General features: G+C 49.8%; 1 protein-coding gene across 8 annotated transcripts in view; it reads right to left on the reverse strand.

Moving 5' to 3' along the window:
* zmiz1a (zinc finger, MIZ-type containing 1a) overlaps nt 1-18,446 on the reverse strand; it is a 1,215,152-nt gene that overhangs the window by 1,086,341 nt on the left and 110,365 nt on the right. For all 8 annotated transcript variants that reach the window (XM_072491545.1, XM_072491540.1, XM_072491548.1 and 5 more), the window contains exon 2: nt 13,563-13,786. The gene's annotated coding sequence lies outside the window, so the exon portion shown is untranslated. The remainder of the gene's footprint in view (nt 1-13,562; nt 13,787-18,446) is intronic.

Genomic DNA, 18,446 nt, shown 5'->3' on the forward strand with positions numbered 1-18,446 from the left:
AGGACAAATAGATTCCGCTCGTTTGTACAGGTATTGCTAATAGGACAGAGTTCCTTGCACATTGGCTACCTCATGGGGGAAGGATGAGGGGGGACCTTATAGAAACATATAAAATTATGAAGGGAAAAGATAGGATAGATGTGGGCAGGTTGTTTCCACTGGCGGGTGAAAGCAGAACTAGGGGGCATAGCCTCGAAATAAGGGGAAGTAGATTTAGGACTGAGTTTAGGAGGAACTTCTTCACCCAAAGGGTTGTGAATCTATGGAATTCCTTGCCCAGTGAAGCAGTTGAGGCTCCTTCATTAAATGTCGTTAAGATAAAGATAGATAGTTTTTTGAAGAATAAAGGGATTAAGGGTTATGGTGTTCGGGCCGGAAAGTGGAGCTGAGTCCACAAAAGATCAGCCATGAGCTCATTGAATGGTGGAGCAGGCTCGAGGGACCAGCTGGCCTACTCCTGCTCCTAGTTCTTATGTTCTCATCATCTGTATTAAACTTCTCACTGGGGGCGGAATTTTCCAGTCCCTCCGCTGGTGGGATTTTCCAGCCCTTCCCACCAGCAGTACTTCCCGGTCCCGTCGAGGTCAGTGGAAATTTGAACGGCTCGCCGAATTTTCCAGGGGGCTGTTTCAGTGATAAAACGGACCCGTTTTGAAACCTCCACACCCATCGATGGAAGGATTCTCCGTGGGCTGGGTGTAATTAAGTTGCAAACCCATTCACACGGAAGGGTTTGTAGGCCAACGCACAGAAGGAAATCTTTCACTCATACTTTGTTTATTTTTCTTCCCTCTTTGGCGCCCGAGAGCAAAAAAGTGGGTGGACGGAAAATAAATGATCTTCAGTTTATCTCATTGTCCTTCAAGATGTACAAAACAAGCTGGAAATGTCAAGCAGTTTAAACGGGCAACCGAGTGCCTTCAGCTACCTGGAATGAGCCTTTGGTACCCGAGCGGATTCGAAATTAAAGTGGAAATTGTTAGTTTAGAAAAAGGATGATTATTAATTACTGTTTATGCTGGTGTCACAGACACATCCCAATGGAATGCCACATAACGAGCTGCCTACTGTTTAAATTTAGATCGCGTTCTTTTTTCCCCCACCCACTTTTAGCTATGGAGTCCGCTGGAAAAGGACGTGTTTGGGAATACGGGAGGTAAGGAGGGAGGAAAACCTCGGGAACACAATCACTGCTCCTGCTGCTGCCCATGTGCCTGATCCCAGGCAATGGACTGCTCTTCTGGTGCAACCAATCAAACTCTGGTTGACTCGTACCTCTGGCTATACTCTCTTTGAGCAATACAAAATCTGACAAATTCATTCAAAAACCAACAGGGTGATGTTGACAAACCTTTCCCCCCAGCACGCACAGCCTCACCCCCACAGGAAGCCGGTGAAAGGGCAACAGGAACATAGAACATAGAACAGTACAGCACAGAACAGGCCCTTCGGCCCTCAATGTTGTGCCGAGCTTTGTCCGAAACCAAGATCAAGCTATCCCACTCCCTGTCATTCTGGTGTGCTCCATGTGCCTATCCAATAACCGCTTGAAAGTTCCTAAAGTGTCCGACTCCACTATCACAGCAGGCAGTCCATTCCACACCCGAACCAGTCTCCGAGTAAAGTATCAGCTCGAGTGGAGGAAAGACAAAAAAAATGTTTTGAATGAAACAAGATCCCCACTTCTGATCACTGTCCAATAATCCCTGACTGAAATGTGCCCACAGGTCACGTTAGAATCCTTCCTTTTAATTTCCATTCGTTCCTATTTCTTTGGTTTTATTTTATTATTTTTGGTCCGTGGACACAATCAGCAGTGGACTTGAGCTGAGGCAGCCTGCTCGTCAGGACAGTGTGTTCCAGGATTTGTTTTTGGAAAGGAGAAAACGGAATCATCGGTGCCGAGGGAATCTTAAGAACCAGTTTGGAGAAGGTCTGTTCGATTGGCTGACTGGCAACTTGTGGGTTGGCCAGGGACAGTGTTCTGGCTGACAACAGTCAGCGATTGGTTCCTATAGTCTGAGAGAGCTGGGCAGAAGTGCTTAGACCTTGAATGAGTTAGGAGCTCTCTCTGCCGATGTAAAGGGCTGTTTTATTGTTCGAAAACCAGACGGTGCCTGGGATATCGTTACTAAATAGTTGAAATGATCTTGAATCTACAAATAAAGTAGACAGCCTTGCCCAAGAAAATCCCCTCAAGCTTAGAGGGAAGAAGCAGCGAAGCGAAAGCTTGAACTCCTGAAAGAGGAAGTGGAGGCTTCATTTGTGACACTCCCAGTTGCCACAGCACCACCCAAGCGGCCTCGTGGGGAAAGAAAAGATTAACACACAGCAGGTCCATGGGACGATCATCACCAACAAAGTCGCAAACCATCCTGGCTTGGAAATACGTTGGCCGTTCCTTCACTGTCGCTGGGTCGAAATCCTGGAACAATCTCCCTAGCAGCACTGTGGGTGTACCTACACCTCAGGGACTGCCGCGGTTCAAGAAGGCGGCTCACCACCACCTTCAGGGGCAATTAGTGATGGGCAACAAATGCGGGCCTAGCCAGTGGCAACCACATCCCAGGAAAGAATAAAACAAAAACGTGGAGGTGCTTTGCTGAGAATGGTTCAATGATAGGAAAGGCCAGTATGCAGACAAGGCATGGTTCCCATGCGTAGGATAGGGTAGAACATTAAGCCCAATAGCTTTAGGAATGAAGCCACTGCCCAGGATTGTATCAAGCCAAATAGAGGTCACAAACTTTGGTCTTTGTGGAATGGGGCCATCTGGGACGCAACTTGTCCACAAGGCCCCAGGTCAGCGACTGGGTGGGACGAGCAACTGAGTTTTCCACTCGCACGGACGACACAGGAGACACTCCGTGGCGGGCCTCCAAAACAGGCTTTGCACTTTACAGAGAGCAAATCTGGTTTCTAACCTTGTGTGACAGTAATCCGCGGATTACTGTCAAAAACACACTCGACAAGCACGAGCAGCAATTTAAACCACGAGCCGCGCTTTGAGAATAAAAACTCGAGTCCGTAAATGGGATATTTCCGCTTCTGAAGTACACACCTGAAATGCTGACATGCCGGCCAGTTTCAGTGCCGCTTGACAGCACCAATACCGAGCTGGTCCTGTGGCAGCTAACGGGGCAGCAGCTGCGGTGAATCACTCAGCGGGCAAGTCCAAACGGCAGCCCTGACCTTATACAGCAACGATATCACAGGTTTGATCCACAACTGCCTTCCCCAGTTGGGGAATGGAATCCAGGATAATGGGAGGTAATGGGATCAAAATCCGTAACATTTCAGATAGTGAAACAGTCCCGTGTCCATTGCAGCAAAACCTGGACAACATTCAGGCCTGGACTGAGGAGTGGCAAGCAACATTCGCACCAAATGCACCAAACAAGTCCCAAGCAATGATCATCTCCAACGAGAGAGAATCTAACCATCTCCCCATGACAATCAATGGCATTACCATCACTGAATCCCCCACTATCAACAACCATTGACCACAAACTAAACTGGACCAGCCATATAAATACTGCGGCTACAAGAACAGAGGCTGGGAATCCTGACGAGAATGTGAATCGACTCCCTAAAGCCTGTCCACCATCTACAAGGCACGAGTCAAGAGTGTGATGGAATACTCTCCAATTGCCTGGGTGAGCGCAGCTCCAACAATACTTGAGAAGCTCGGCACCATCCAGGACAAAGCAATGCTTCATCCACATCCCATTCACCATCTTGCACATTCACTCACACCACCACCGACACACAGTGACAGCAGTGTGCAGCATTACAAGGTGCACCCAAAGCCTCATTCGATAGCACTTTCCAAACCCGCAATCTCGACCACCTAGGAGGGCGAGTACAGCAAATGCATGAGACCTCCTGCGAGTTCCCCTCCGAGCCACACACCACCCCGACTTGGAAACATATCGCCGTCACTGTCACTGGGTCAAAATCCTGGAGCTCCCTCCCTAACAGCACTGTGGATGTACCTACACCGCATGGACTGCAGCGGTTCAAGGTGGCCACTCACCACCGCTGGAGTTTTTTCCGCCCCCGATACCCACAGCAACAACTATCCCTCAAACAACACCACTAAAGATGATCATCCAGCCCGTTATCTCCACGCCACTTGTGGGATCTCGCTGTGCACATACTGGCTGCCACATCGCCTGACATTGCCACCTTGACAAACATATTTAATCGCTTGCAAAGACCTTTAAGGTAGCCCTGAGATTAGAGATGGCGCTATATAAATTCAAGCCGCTTTCCTCTGTCTGAGGTGGGGATGTGGGGAAAGTCAGGTAGGTGGGGGGAGAGTTGGCACTGGTAGCACCTGTTCAGCTGGCGAGAAGTAGATGACAAAATTGGTGGCGATAAACATACCAGGTAAGCAAACTGATATAGCGATCAGGGCTTTGTCTGTGCAGAACGTGGAAAGCATCCGGCACCTCTGGAAGGATGATTGTGGTGCTGCCCTGCACACGGGGTCAGTGCGTGCGGCTGTCAATGCGGACAATAGGTTAGGCCGCCAAAGCGGCGACGTCGCCACGTATACCAGCTTCCCTGACGAAGCAGGGCTGAGGCCGGATGGTCAGGTACCCGGCAGCCCCTGCCTGGTCCACCTGGGCACATCAGCCAACAAGCCCAGCCTCCCGAGCCCCAGGACCAGGTCCCAGAGAGTGGCCACGGGACTCCAGCATTAGTTAGCAGTCAGCTCAGGGGAAGACGAGGGAAAGGAACAGGGTGGCACTTAGTGGCGGGATGGCGGGCGCAAGCTGGCAGTAACCTGGCATAAGCCCCGCCTTTCACTGAAAAGACTTGCGGATACGAGGGGCAAGCCCCTCAATAGGCATCACCACAGAATATGTCCCAGGAGTTGGCTCACTAACAAGAGCACTTTATGAAATATCGCCTCAACGTAAGCTCATTAATTACCAACACAATCAATTTGCCGAGCCATTTCTCAAGCTTTTAACCCAAAGTCTCCTGAAATCAGCACTTTGCGACCTTTGAACTGTCCGGCGGTCTGAGCAGATGACGGTTTCAGAATGGAGTGCAAGATTAATTGTCCAGCGTTTTCCGAATGAGCACTAATGGGCTGTTCATGCGCTGACTGCTAATGTAAAAGACATTCAGAGAAATTCACACCGGGGGGGGGGCTGAAACTTCTCGTCGCCTCTTACAACCCATTATTGTACTTGCTGGTGTGGACTCGAAACAGAGCCCTGCCTGCAAAGCACTAAATGAGCCCACTAATTGGCCCAGGCAGGAGATGCTGCTGCTTGCCCCGTGCTCAACAGCAGCCTTCAGCGAGGACGGAGGACTCAAGGAGACCAGGCCAGTGTTTCAATGGTATATCTATCTCTGAAGTTGAGATAGGATTACAGCCATTTCACTGAGCAAGACCAGATTGTTCTTGCACATGTCAACGCCAGGCTTCCACAACAGACTACCGACTAACGTGCAGCCAACAGGGAAGGGCATCACCTCAGGAACTACACAATCGGGTGTAAGCTTTGACCTTTTGTGGGGTTTGGAGGGGGGGGATCAGGGAAGGATACTCCATCAGCAAGAAAAAAAGACGGAACTCAATGCCCCCCTTCCCCCCCCCCCCATCATTTCCAAGACGCCAGTCCTGCAACGGCTTCTATAAAACTTCTCTCGCGAGTGGAACAGACTCGATTCCGTGCCTTTCCTCCCTTCTGATTTCGAATCCGGGGGGGGGGGGGGGGGGGGATTCTGATGTTCCTGTTACACAAACCGGCTGTTTGGTTCATTTGAGAAAGGGAGTCGTTGCAATCTTGTTATCTTATCTCGATTGTGTGGTGTTCAAACACAGGGGGCTCCGGCAGCTGCACAGGCTCCGACGCGGAACACCGCCCCGTGCAATTCAGCCTGTAAAACACGGGTGATGTGAGCACTCTCGGGGGCTGCTGGGCGGGAGGGGCAGGGGGTTAATAAATAAACCGACAGACGAGCGACTTCCAGTGGGCCCAGCCCTTTTTCTGGTTTAATACCGGCAGGAGCTGGAGGACACGGGTAACTGGAATTGGCTAGGCCACACTTCCCCTTTTATTTGTAAAAGGCCGTGGTACCGACATGATTAGATTGCGATGAGGACCCCGTGATAATCATTTCCTTAGTGGACCATCGAGACTGGCTGCCATGGTAACAAACAGCAACCCCAAAGATTCAACAGGTAGGGGTAAAGTCGACAGCAGCAAGGCTGTTTTGTAACAGCGGGACAATATTTCACAGATACTGCAATGAGATGTCCCCCAAGCCCCCCCCCCCCCCCACCCCTCCCGTAAAGACAGCTGGGCTGGGAAATCAATGGATTTCAGCACCGAGTGGAATGATGCAAAGAGAGAGTGAAAAACGTTAAACCCCTATTGAATAGGCGCCAAAGCACCACCGATCGCTTTGAAACGAGGAGGGCAAAACGGTTGGGTGAATCCAGATTTGCATTCAGTCACTCAAAGGCCCCATTGTTCAGGCTGGGATTCCTTCAAGTTTCTATAGGCCTGCCTCGGGCAGCCCGACTTACCACATGAAAGATGCAGAAAGAAAAGCTGGAGGTGGGGGAGGTGGGGCCCAAGTGTGTGTGTATGTGGGGGAGGGATGGGGGCGGGGGGCGAATGCAGAGACAGGGAATGAATCAAACTCAATACTTCCCAATCCCAGGGAGTTCTGTCTGCCCCCTCAACTGAGCCTAAAAGATCCCAAAGGACAACAGGGGGAGTTCGGCCTAATATTCAATCCTCAACTGCCACCACTAAAGGCGATTATTCAATCATCGTCGCCGCATTGTCTTTGTCCTTGGCATCTTGCTGTGCGCCAATTGGCTGCTGCCCTTCCCATAAGACAGCAGTAGCCACACTTCAAAAATATCGTTTTGCGCTTTTTCCACAGTAACTTCATTGCAGTGTTAATGTAAGCCTACTTGTGACACTAATAAAGGTTATTATTAGGAACGGGCGGCTCAAAGGGACTGGTCGAGGGCGAAGTGGCACCAAAAACAGTCCAAACCCACTGAAATCTGGAAGACGGCCAAGAGCTGTGCAGTATGGACTGCGACCCATTCATTGCATTGGCATCCCCTCTTCCCAAGGCGCACCGAACACGCACCATCACTAATTAGCGGGCCGAGAACCTGGAGGAAAAATGGCGGACGTTTTCAGGTGGACATCCGAAGAGATAGCTTGCCTTTGTTTCGAGGTCCAGATATCACCTTGCAGAGCGCTGAAGGCAAGTCTGTACACGCAAAACAAAGGGGCTACTGTCTTCTTCCAAACTCTACTCACTGCAAAAATAGTTTCAGAACACAAGAGGTGGGGGCGGGGGAGGGAAAACAGAAGACCTGAGATTCAAGTTGCTGAGAACACCAAGTTCCCTGCCTTCAATACTAGTATTACATTTTACAAGGGCTCTTTATCCTAACCTGCACTCAAGCTTGAAGGCCCTTTGCCAGTGACGGACACTTCTTTCCAACTACTCAACTGCGGCCTGCTGCAGGATTACAGAGCTCCCCGATTAATGCCAAATAAGAATTCAAAAACGCCTTGCTGCTCAAGCTTGTAAAACTCCCGCAAAAGGGCATGAGATGAACTGGTATAGCAGGACAGCTTTGAGCAACGCATGTTAGTTTGCTGGTTGCGTTCGATGCCCCTGAATTTGGCAACCTCTCTACGGAGAGGCATTAATCGCAGTTCCTGAACACCAATACCAAGTGTCCCTTCAGAGATGTCAATGCGTCTGACTGTCACATTCCCGGTTACCAGGCCATCCCCTCCACTGCCTGCCCATGCTTTTGGACACGAGAAGCTTTCCCCGCAAATTGCTATCAGTGTCTGGGGCTAAATCTCATTTGATTTAATCAAATGAGCTGGCAGCTGACTTTTGAGTTACCCAGGAGTATTCAAACTAAGAAGGAGGGTTTAATGTTTTCGAAGAGCGAATTTGCAGGGCGTGGGGGGAAAACATTGTGGTGGGGAGGGTTTACTAATGGGAGAGCTCTTTCAGAAAGCTGTCGGAAGTACCGTAGGCCAAACGGTCTGCCCCTATGCGGCAAGATTCTCTTCACCTTTCGTCGGAACGGGATAGAATGATGGAACACCGCGACCATTTCTCTGAAAGAAAATACAAGCTACTGAGCTGGAACTTAACCAGCCTCTCACACACCAGCTGAGAGATAAAAGACTCGGGAGGCCCCCCCAATGTTTCCAGCTGCCAACCTGTGGACCACACAGCACTTCCCAAGAATATGCCATCCTTCTTCCCCAAAACCCGGCTAACGTTCCTCAGACATGAGGTGCGTCAACGGGTAGCGTGCGGCACTACGGGCATCCCTCGCTACAATGGCGGTGCAAGCTCTTTGCGCACTTCTGCTATACTGCGTCACTGGAACACGGAAATGATCAAACTCCTCATTCCCACACAGCTCACAATACATACAAGATACACGGCAAAGCCTTTGAGAATTGAACTTCCGGGCTGCTTCAAGCAAGAACACTCGACTATAACATCGCTCCACAAATGACCACCACATTCTGCTGCGCGCGCTCATGTCCATTAATGTATTAAAAATGAGACGCCTTCTATTTTACATACCTCAGGTTTCAAGGCACCCACCCATGTAAACCTGTCACGGTGTAGTTATACCATCCTGCCAGCAGTGGGGCTGCACCGATGGTGTGATTACAATGGGCAATTGCTATGACAAATGAATGAAAGTGGAGTAATTCATAATGGGAAATAAGATACTTTATGAACCAAATTGCAGCTACACACCCAGACTCCTCCCCTCTAATCTGCTTTTACCCGATGTCGACACTTTCCTTGTCAAAACAAATGCCGCAATTTGTGGAAAGCAAAATCTGGAATAAAAACAGAAAAGGCCTAAATACTCAGCAGGTCGGACAGCAAGGTCACAAACCTGAAACTCTTGTTTCTCGCTCCGTACATACTGTCGGATCAGTTAAGAATCATAGAACAGTGCAAAAGGAGACCATTCAGTCCATCGAGTCTGCATCGACCCTCCGAAAGAGCACCCTACCTAGGCCCACTCCCCCACCGTATCCCCATAACCCCACCTAACCTTTGGACACTAAGGGCAATTTAGCGTGGCCAATTCATCTATGGACTGTGGAAGGAAACCGGAGCACCCGGAGGAAGCCCACGCACACATGGGAGAACGTGCAAACTCCACACAGACAGTGACCCAAGGCCGGAACCGAACCCGGGTTCCTGCCGCTGTGAGGCAGCAGTGCTAACCACTGTGCTACTGTGGTCAAACCCTTTCCTCACCAATTTTCTTCTTTCCCTTCCTGAACCCGTAACATCGCAGGTGCGATCCATAAAGTCCTGCAAGCCACACATTGAAAAGAGGAGAGGATTTAAGCGTTACATGAATCTCAAGTTGCGCATGGTTCGAATTGTCTCTTTCTGTGCTGTTCATTTCCATGGTTCGCATATCAAGATTTATCCATTATTGCAACAATGATAACAACGGCTGCTATTTCCGTACTTTATAGCAGCCGCAATTTAAACAAACCAGCAAACAACCAACATCAACAGGTTTGAGTCACTTGTGCTCCGTGGCTACATCGCATCTGGGTCACAACTTGGACTTGAGAGTGATTCATTTGCAAACCTTGGAGACAAAAGGGTTATAATGCAGAGGGCTCTTTCCCTGCTTCAGAGCGCAGTTAAGAGTTGAGCGCAGTGGGTCTGGAGTCACGTGTCGGTCAGACCGGGTAAGGATGGCAGATTCCTTTTTCGAAAAGGTTTTACAGTTGCCGTTGGACTTTTAATTCCAGATTTTTATTGAATTCAAATTTCACCATCTGCCGTGGTGGGATTTGAACCTTGGTCCTCAAGAGCATAGCCCTGGGCCTCTGAATTACAAGTCCAGCGGCAATACCATGACGCCACTGCCTCCCCCTGCAGGCCAGACGAAGTAAGGAGGGCAGGTCTCCTTCCCTAAAAAGGACATTAGTGACCCGGGTGGGTTTTTACAACAATCGATGATAGTTGCCATGGCCACAATTACTGAGACAAGCTTCATATATTGCAGGTTTATAAATTACATTCAAATCCCACCATCTGCTGCGGTGAGATTTGAACCCATAACACTGTCTCCCCCCTTCCCCTTCCCTTCCCCCCCCCTTCCCTTCCCTCCCTTCCCCCCTCCCCCCCCATCCCCCCCTCCCCCCTCCCCCCTCCCCCCTCCCCTTCCCCCTCCCCTTCCCCCCTCCCCCCTCCCCCCTTCCCTTCCCCCCTCCCCCCCCTCCCCCCCTTCCCTTCCCCCCTCCCCCCCTTCCCTTCCCCCCCTCCCCCCCTTCCCTTCCCTCCCTCCCCCCCTTCCCTTCCCCCCCTCCCCCCCTTCCCTTCCCCCCCTCCCCCCCTTCCCTTCCCCCCTCCCCTTCCCCCCCTCCCCCCTTCCCTTCCCCCCCTCCCCCCTTCCCTTCCCCCCCCTCCCCCCTTCCCTTCCCCCTCCTTCCCTTCCCCCCCCCTTCCCCCCTCCCCCCTCCCCCCCTTTCCCCCCCCCCTTCCCCCCAGATTAACAGCCCAGTGATATCACCACCAGGCCACCATCCCCCCAGTCTATGCTCCATCCGTTCTCTTTCCAGATGTTGTTGGACTGGACTGCATTTCCAGCATCTTGTGTTTTTATTACAAAAGAGCGCAACAGGGGGTAGGTAGCCCGGGGCAAGGAAGCTGCTGGATAACTAACTCCCTGAATCCCTCTGCTATCACATTGCAACGTTCATCATTTAATCCTGTGAGTTAACAAACAAACTGCAAATGGGCATCCGCCAGGGCCACATTTTCTAAACCAGTGCATTTCCCAGTTACGTCAGCGCGTTTGCACTCAGCCTGGCGTGGGACAAAGTGCTTCCTCTTGACAAATTTGTGTTATGTTAGAATTCCTCACAGCAACTCAACACCTGTCTCTGGGGAAAATGGCAGAGGAAATCCCAGAAGATGACACATCAAAACACCAATAATAGGCCGGGCTTAAGGGAGCAGCGTCTTCGCGAAGAAGTGCTGGCAGAGTTTTTATTTAGGCTTCCTGTGAGCATAGGCTAGGCCGAGGGCCTTTTCTTCCCCAGCCTGAAGAAAGAGAGAGTTGGAGAGGCGCCTGTATACAGGCGCAGATGAAAGCAAAGAGTCTGGAGAGTGTGAATGCAGAAAATTATTTAAAATCAGAACAGGACTTGGATTCAAACCGGTAAATGGCACTTTAGGCCAGATGTCGAAAAGCTCTTCACTCAGAAGTCATCAAACACTTGAATTAGATTCTCAGAGAGATCAGTAGAGAGGCACAAATTCTGGAATAATTTAAGAAACTTTTATTTGTACCAATTGCGGGTAAGTCCATGGAGGAGAAAGGCATTGGTTGCATGGCTACTTGACACATATAAAGAGACACTTACTGACACAGATGTGGAGTGCAGTCAGGAGATATATACCTGTAATGTTTCACGCTGCAAATAAATCTATTCCAAGTAAAGACCGGTTCTGATTCCTTCCTTCACCAACAGGCTACCAGGGGGAAAACACAGGAGGCGGAGGTGAGATTTAATGGACATGGAAAAAAGTTATGAGGGGGACCCAGATGGAGTGGATAGGGAGGATCCATTTCACATTGTAGAGGTCAATAACCGGGGGAATAGATTCGAAGTATATGGATTAGAGGGAAGATGAGGTGTACCCTTTTTCAGCCAGAGGGTGGAATGTCTGGAATCCATCATCTCTCAGGGTGATGGAGACAGAACCCCTCTCACGTTTAAGAAGTGCTTTGATAAATACGTCAAAGTGCTGTAACCTATTGGGCCACAGGCCTAAGAGCTGGAAAGCGGGATTGGGTTAGACAGTTGTGTTTGGGTGGACGCAGACACAGGTACGATGGGCTGAATGGCCAACTCCTGTGCTGCGAACTTCTATGATATCTATAAACAATTGAATGCAACAAGCAAAGAGTCATTCTGGATGAACGACTCAATATGGGCTCCTCAGCAAAACCTGCCAGCTTCACAAGACTGGCCCATCAGAAGCTAAGACCACAAATAGCCCACAAAACCAATCTGAAATCCACTGGCAAATTAGAATCCTAGAGCACAGAAGTTGGCTATTCAGCTCATCCCATCTATGGCAGCTCTTTCAAAGAGTTGACCAACTTTTTAAAAATAAAAATTTAGGGTACCCAATTCATTTTTTCCAATTAAGGGGGCAATTTAGTGTGGTCAATTCACCCAGCCTGCACATCTTTGGGTTGTGGGGGGCGAAACCCACGCAAACACGGGGAGAATGTGCAAACTCCTCACGGTCAGTGACCCAGGGCCGGGATCGAAGAGTTGACCAACTTAATCCTAGACCCCCCCCCATCCCTTTTCACACCATTACTCTGCAAATGAGCCTCCTTCATGCCCGTGTTAAGGAGTATGCTGCCAATATTCTCAGATTGGGATAGCGAATCTCAGTGTTACCGTTGCTCCCCAGTTATAATGTGAACACATTACACCGATGCATTGTTCAAACCTGCCTGTGAGCCGAGTTGTTCAATGTTGCATTGGTCTGCTGGCAACAAGTGATGGGTTTATCTACCAGATCGGCACAATCCCCAGATTGCGCAGGAATGGGCTGGTGAGCCATCTTCTTGAAGCACTGCAGCTTACGTGGTGTATGTATTTGCACAGTGCTCTTAGGGGGGGAATTCCACAATCTGACTCCGTTATAATGAAGCAATGGTGATGTATTTCCAAGTGAGCATGGTGTGTGACTGGAGGGATCTGTTTGAGTGTGGCCAATCCAGTTAGGTTTCCTTACAGTGATTTATCACCCCCCACACTACCTCCCAACTGGATGTTGATGGTGGAGGAATTCAATGGTAGTCACAAATTGATGTCACGGGAGATGATTAGATTTGCTCTTGTTGGCGGGCGGTGGTCATTACCTGGGACTTGTGTGGCACAAATGTTCTGACCTTATGTCGGGGGGGAAGGTCATTGATGAAGGAGCTGAAGGTGCTTGGGCCTAGCAACTCCTGCAGTGATGTCTCGGGACTAAAATGGCCTCCAACAATCACAGCCACCTTCCTTCGTGCAAAGTACGTCTCTGGCCAGTGGAGAGATCCCCCCCCAAAATGGCAGACCCTGTTCCACTGAAATGTATGTTATTCGGGCTCCTTGATGCCACACACAGAAACACAGTCAAATGCTGCCTTGACGTCACGCGTTCTCACCTCACCTCTGGGCTCTTTTGCCCGTATTCACTGAGTTGATTCCACGAGCCGTCAAAGAACATATATTGTGAAATGGGAGTGCAGATGCACGTGACACAGTTGCAAGTACATTCCATTCTATAGTAATCTGTGGGCCTAAAAACAGGAATCCAAAAAACGCTTGCTTGGCCAAGGAACTCCTTGCGGCAAGCAACAGGTTAGAGCTGCACCTCACCAGGTTTTGTGCGGTACGAAACGGGATTGTAGGAAAGGAAGCACAAATGGGTTCAATAGATTCAACATTGACGGAAATGAAAAAGGAGGCACTTACCAAGGCCAGACACGGTGGCACAAACAGGCTGGGGATGCGACGGAGCACGAATCACCGGTTGGGCACTTGACAGCAGATGACCGGTGGGGGGGGGGCCTTGCAGTCCACCGGAACCCTGGTTCCTCTTCCACTCTAAAGGCTCCCCTGGGCGCATTGGCTCAGGCAGCCAGCCACCAGCATCGACATGCGCTTCGGTGCTCACCAGGAGAGACGGATGTGTGTATCTGATGGACAAGAGAAGAAAAAACATTAGCCTGCAGAGAAAACAGAAGAACGTCGCCCCCCCCCCCCTTAGTTGCCTGTAACTATGGTGCAGGTGCTTTTTGAGGTCGGCGCCTGGGAGTTTCCAGTCATTTCTACTGCAGTTTAATTTAAGCGCAAACTATTTCACTTTGACAAGATCTTGGACTGGCCAGATTGCCTTACGGGACAGTGGGATGCTGGAGCCTGGCATAGCAGAGGCGACCCAGGCCAGTACTGCATCAGCTGTTCACAGAGAGGCCAGCAGTCAGGATATTACCCGCCGCTAAGATCAAGCGTCAGATCACGACCAAGATCAGATGTCATGCCTTTTCTGGTCACCTTGGATCTTGTATGTCTCTCTTGTGGGGATCAGGAATTGGATTCCATTGGAATGTGAATTGTTTTTTGGAGCAAGCAAGGAGATGGATGGAGGGCTTGTCCTGTCAACTCTTTGTAACTTTAAGAAAGGTATAAAAAATGTTTTTAAATGATCTGTTCTCCCCAGCATAAGTAGGGGGGATTGCTCCGGATCACAAGCAAGTAAGAAACCTGTATGGCCCAGGTTTAGAGAACCCCAAAGTGTATCATGGAGTTCACCTGACCCACAACTTTTAATAGATTGTGGTATGGGGAGCACACGGCCCACTCTACAGGAGTGGTACAGCAGAAATGGGAAAGTATTTTTAAAGCAAAACAATGTTTATTCTATGAACTCAAGTTAACCTTTTTAAAACATTACAGTGAACATCTGAGCAACCATCAATTCAAATAAAGCCCCCAAAGACTACAGCAGTAAGTAATCCTTTAAGCTTTTCTTTAACATCCATACGACTTAAAAAACAAAACCTTTACAGAAGCACATCAGGTTAAAGTCACTACTGAAAACATTTATAATTCTGAATTCACCAAATGATCAATGAGATAGTCTTTTGATGGCAGAGAGATCAACAGTACACCTGCTCGGTCTGGCTTCAGCTCCAACACGGAAAACAAAACTAAAGCACACCCTGCAGCAAACAGCCTAAAACAAAAGTAAAAAGCTGACAGAGAGCCAGCTCCACTGACACTCTGACATCACTGACAAACACTCATTTCTTAAAGGTACATTTCTTCAGCACCCATTTCTTAAAGGTATTCTTACATGACAAACCATTAACAATCCCAGCCCTTCGACTCTGTCCCACCCCTTCTTTCTAACCATATAATTCATTACATTTCTATCCCTGCAAGAATTAACCCTTTTCTCTCCCAGAGATGCGGCCAGACTTGCTGAGACATTTCCAGCATTTTCTTTCTTTATTTCAGATTGAAAGCATCTGAAGTATTTTGTTTTTCCAGGTCGGGATCCGGTTTGATGGCGATGGACGCCATCGTTTTGGTCACAAAACCTCCCAACAGATAAGACGGCAAACTGTGAGACTGCGTCGGGATAGGCGTGACACCTTCGGAGGAAGGAAGTGGAAAAACGGAGTGGGAAAGAACGGATCATTATTTCCGTGTAAGCTGCGCCACTGCGAGCTTTCCGAACGTGATGAATGTCATCACACAAGTGTGGAAACACTAGTGCAGAATAAATAAATCCCATTATCCCTCGAGATGCTGCTTTATAAGGGGTGGGAGGGGGGGGGGAGCAATTGTCACGCCTCAGGACTGTGGGGGCTGCGTGAAGGACACGACGGAACACAGAACAGGCTGAGAGAAACGGGAGCGGGGTGAGAAATTGGCAGGGGGTTGGGAGTGGGGGAGTGGGGGGGGGGGGGGGGTGCAGTGCAGCAGGTGGGGGGGGGGGGGCAAGAGGCATGAACGAATAAAGGAGGGGCAGGTTAAGAGAGTGAGGGGGTGGGGGTTATGACTGAAATAGGCGGGAGTGGGGCGCTGCTAGAGCGAGAGGTTAGAAAGGGCGCGTGGATCTGATGCTGGAGAAAGACGGATTGTAGCTGCCATTGCAGACCGACGTGCATTGGGAAGAGCAGTGCTCCATCAGCACATGAAAAGGGGGGTGGGTAAAATCACATGAAAGCTTCAGCCGGGGAGAACGAGCCCTCAAAACACACCACATGAATTGGGAAACCCTCCACCACGTTTTCATTGATGTGTTGAATTGTGCAACGGTATCAAAGTTTACAAACACCACAGGAAGTACTGGGGAGGGGAAGGGAAGTGGGATAACATGTTGTGAATACATCTTCAGCCCATCCCTCAGTATCTGGCTCCCAAACAGGGAGGTTTGTTACTAAACGGGTGGGTGCCACCGTGATAATGCAATCACTGGGCCCAGTCACGCAGCAAGGCAACCGTGCAGGGGCACGTCAGAATGCAGCAGACTGCAGCTGCAGCCAAAGAATGCGCCAGCAGGCAGCAGAAACCCCTGGAACGTTGCATGGCGGGGTTTGGCCCGCCTGAGTGACCACCGGCCCTGGTCAGGGAGCCGATCCCGGGGGGTCTCAGCGCCGCGCCCATGGCAGGCTGATCACCTGCCGGGCCCACCGAAAACGGCCCAGCCCTTCCAGTGTACCTTCAGTGAATCGGAGACCAAGAGAGGTGACAGCAAGCCAGGGGTTGTCTGGTGGGCTCACGGCCAAGTCGAAGTGACCTGCGACGGAGCGGGCCTGGGGCAGGCAGATGCTTTTCATCTTCACTCAGTCCAAGAGGAGCCAACAGCGGAGATGGAAATAGGTCTGTGCGGGGGAGCGCCAATCCACACGTTCAGCTGTCTAGATGTTGTTCCTCACAGAATTGACAGTCTTTCTTCCCAACACACAGAACAAAGCTCAGCGCTTAACAAAATTACAGAAACTCAGATCAAACTGACAAGACTGCACACTGCAGCAGATCAAAAACGCTACAAAATCACGCCGATAAACATTTCTCCTCTATTTGGTATGAAAATTCTATGTTCTATCCATCTGATACGCGTGTACATGATTTTTAAAAAAGCTGTCTGGCTACACTGCTCTGATCTCGTTCTCTAATTATGTTTCAAAATACCCTGATCTATTTAATCTCTCCCACTCAAACCAGCTGTAAAAGAGCCATCCATAATTCCCCAAAGTGGCAGTAACCGGCTTTCAGCAGTTCTGTACTTCACGGCATCGAGAGTCGAAAAGTAGTTTGGAGCTTGTATCATTGGCAAGGGTCCGGCAGTCCCTCGGAGCACCTGACCTCGGGGGGGGGGGGGGGGGGGGGCTACCCCCAGCCTGAGTCACTGATGTCAAGGCAATGGACTGCGCCTGAACGGCCAGACACCGCCAGTGAATGGGGCCGCCATTTGTGGAAATGCAACAAAGTATCCCAAATTTAAAGCGCTTCAGGTTGTCCAGAGTCTGAAAGACTGAACTCCTGGATGCTGACATCCTCGGGAGTAAAATCACTCGACATTAAGAGCAGGTTCTTGTCCCCAATTTCCTGGAACACTTCTGATCAGCTTTTTTTTAACATTACCGGAGCTGCTTATTAACAAAGAGAAAATGTCTGTCTGACAGGGCAGGGCATTTGAAGGGCAAATGATAAGGCCTCCTGGAATACCTCGGTCACCATTCCCCACCACCACGGAACACAGGCCCTGTGTAGCAGTGCGACCACTCCTGCGCCTGGATCCTATTCGCACGTTTTTGGATCGTCACGTGAGAGAGGGCGGGACGGATCAGTTCAATGCTCATCCAAATCGCAACAGTACGGTTGGAGCACATTCGGATCGGTAATCAGAAGGTTGCCAGGGATGTGGGGCTTGAAGAGACGGCTTTAACAAATTAAATAAGATCCGGTGTTTGTCACTCGACCCGGAGGGCTAAGGGCCTGACATGTTATGTACTCTGGGATAACACAGGCTGCAACTGATGCAGCTTTAACCAAAAGATACTCCAGACCTTGAAGTTAGTTCAATCTGATTTATTGAACCACTAGCACAGTTAGCACAGTTCTCTCTGAGTTCGACTCTCTGCTAACCCAAGTGTGGTTACTCTGTCTGACTGAACCAGACTAGTTGGAGTTGTGTGTTGGAGGTGTGATACTGTACATACACCCTGACTCACTCTGTAGATGTTCATCAGTGGAAAGAGGCGGAGTGTGAGGGCCTCGTGCCTTTTATAGTGAGATACCACCGAGTATCCTGCCTGCTCATTGGTCATGTCCTATTCTCGGTGTTCATTAGCTGCCTGTCTGTATATCATTATCAGCATGCCTGCATATCATGACATCTCCCCCTTTTTTAAAAATGTTTTGTTGGCACATGGGAACGTACATACATGTGGTGGCATATATTAACATATTTACAAGCGGTGGCATATGTGAACGTATTTACATGTGAAGACATCGGTCTAATGTGGGAAAACAGAACATAGCAGACAAAACAAATGTTCATAAGTCCAGTCTCTGGGGCTTGCGCCTGATCCTTGTCGACCGCCGGAGAGGTGGAGGTGGAGACGACGGCGCCTTGACAGGTGGACGGAAGCCTGACTGGTGGCCTGTAGTTCGAGGTATCAGGAGGTGGCAAAACAATGGACGGAAACGGAGAAGAAAGGGGTTGCGGGCAGGCAACTTTGCGCAGTGCCCGTCTGTTTCGTCACACAACAGAACCATCAGCCATACTTACAACACACGAGCGGGGCGCAACCTGTCGAACAACGACAGCTGGAGCAGACC

The sequence above is a fragment of the Scyliorhinus torazame genome, chromosome 28 (genome assembly GCF_047496885.1).
Source record: "Scyliorhinus torazame isolate Kashiwa2021f chromosome 28, sScyTor2.1, whole genome shotgun sequence".
Lineage (NCBI taxonomy): Eukaryota > Metazoa > Chordata > Chondrichthyes > Carcharhiniformes > Scyliorhinidae > Scyliorhinus > Scyliorhinus torazame.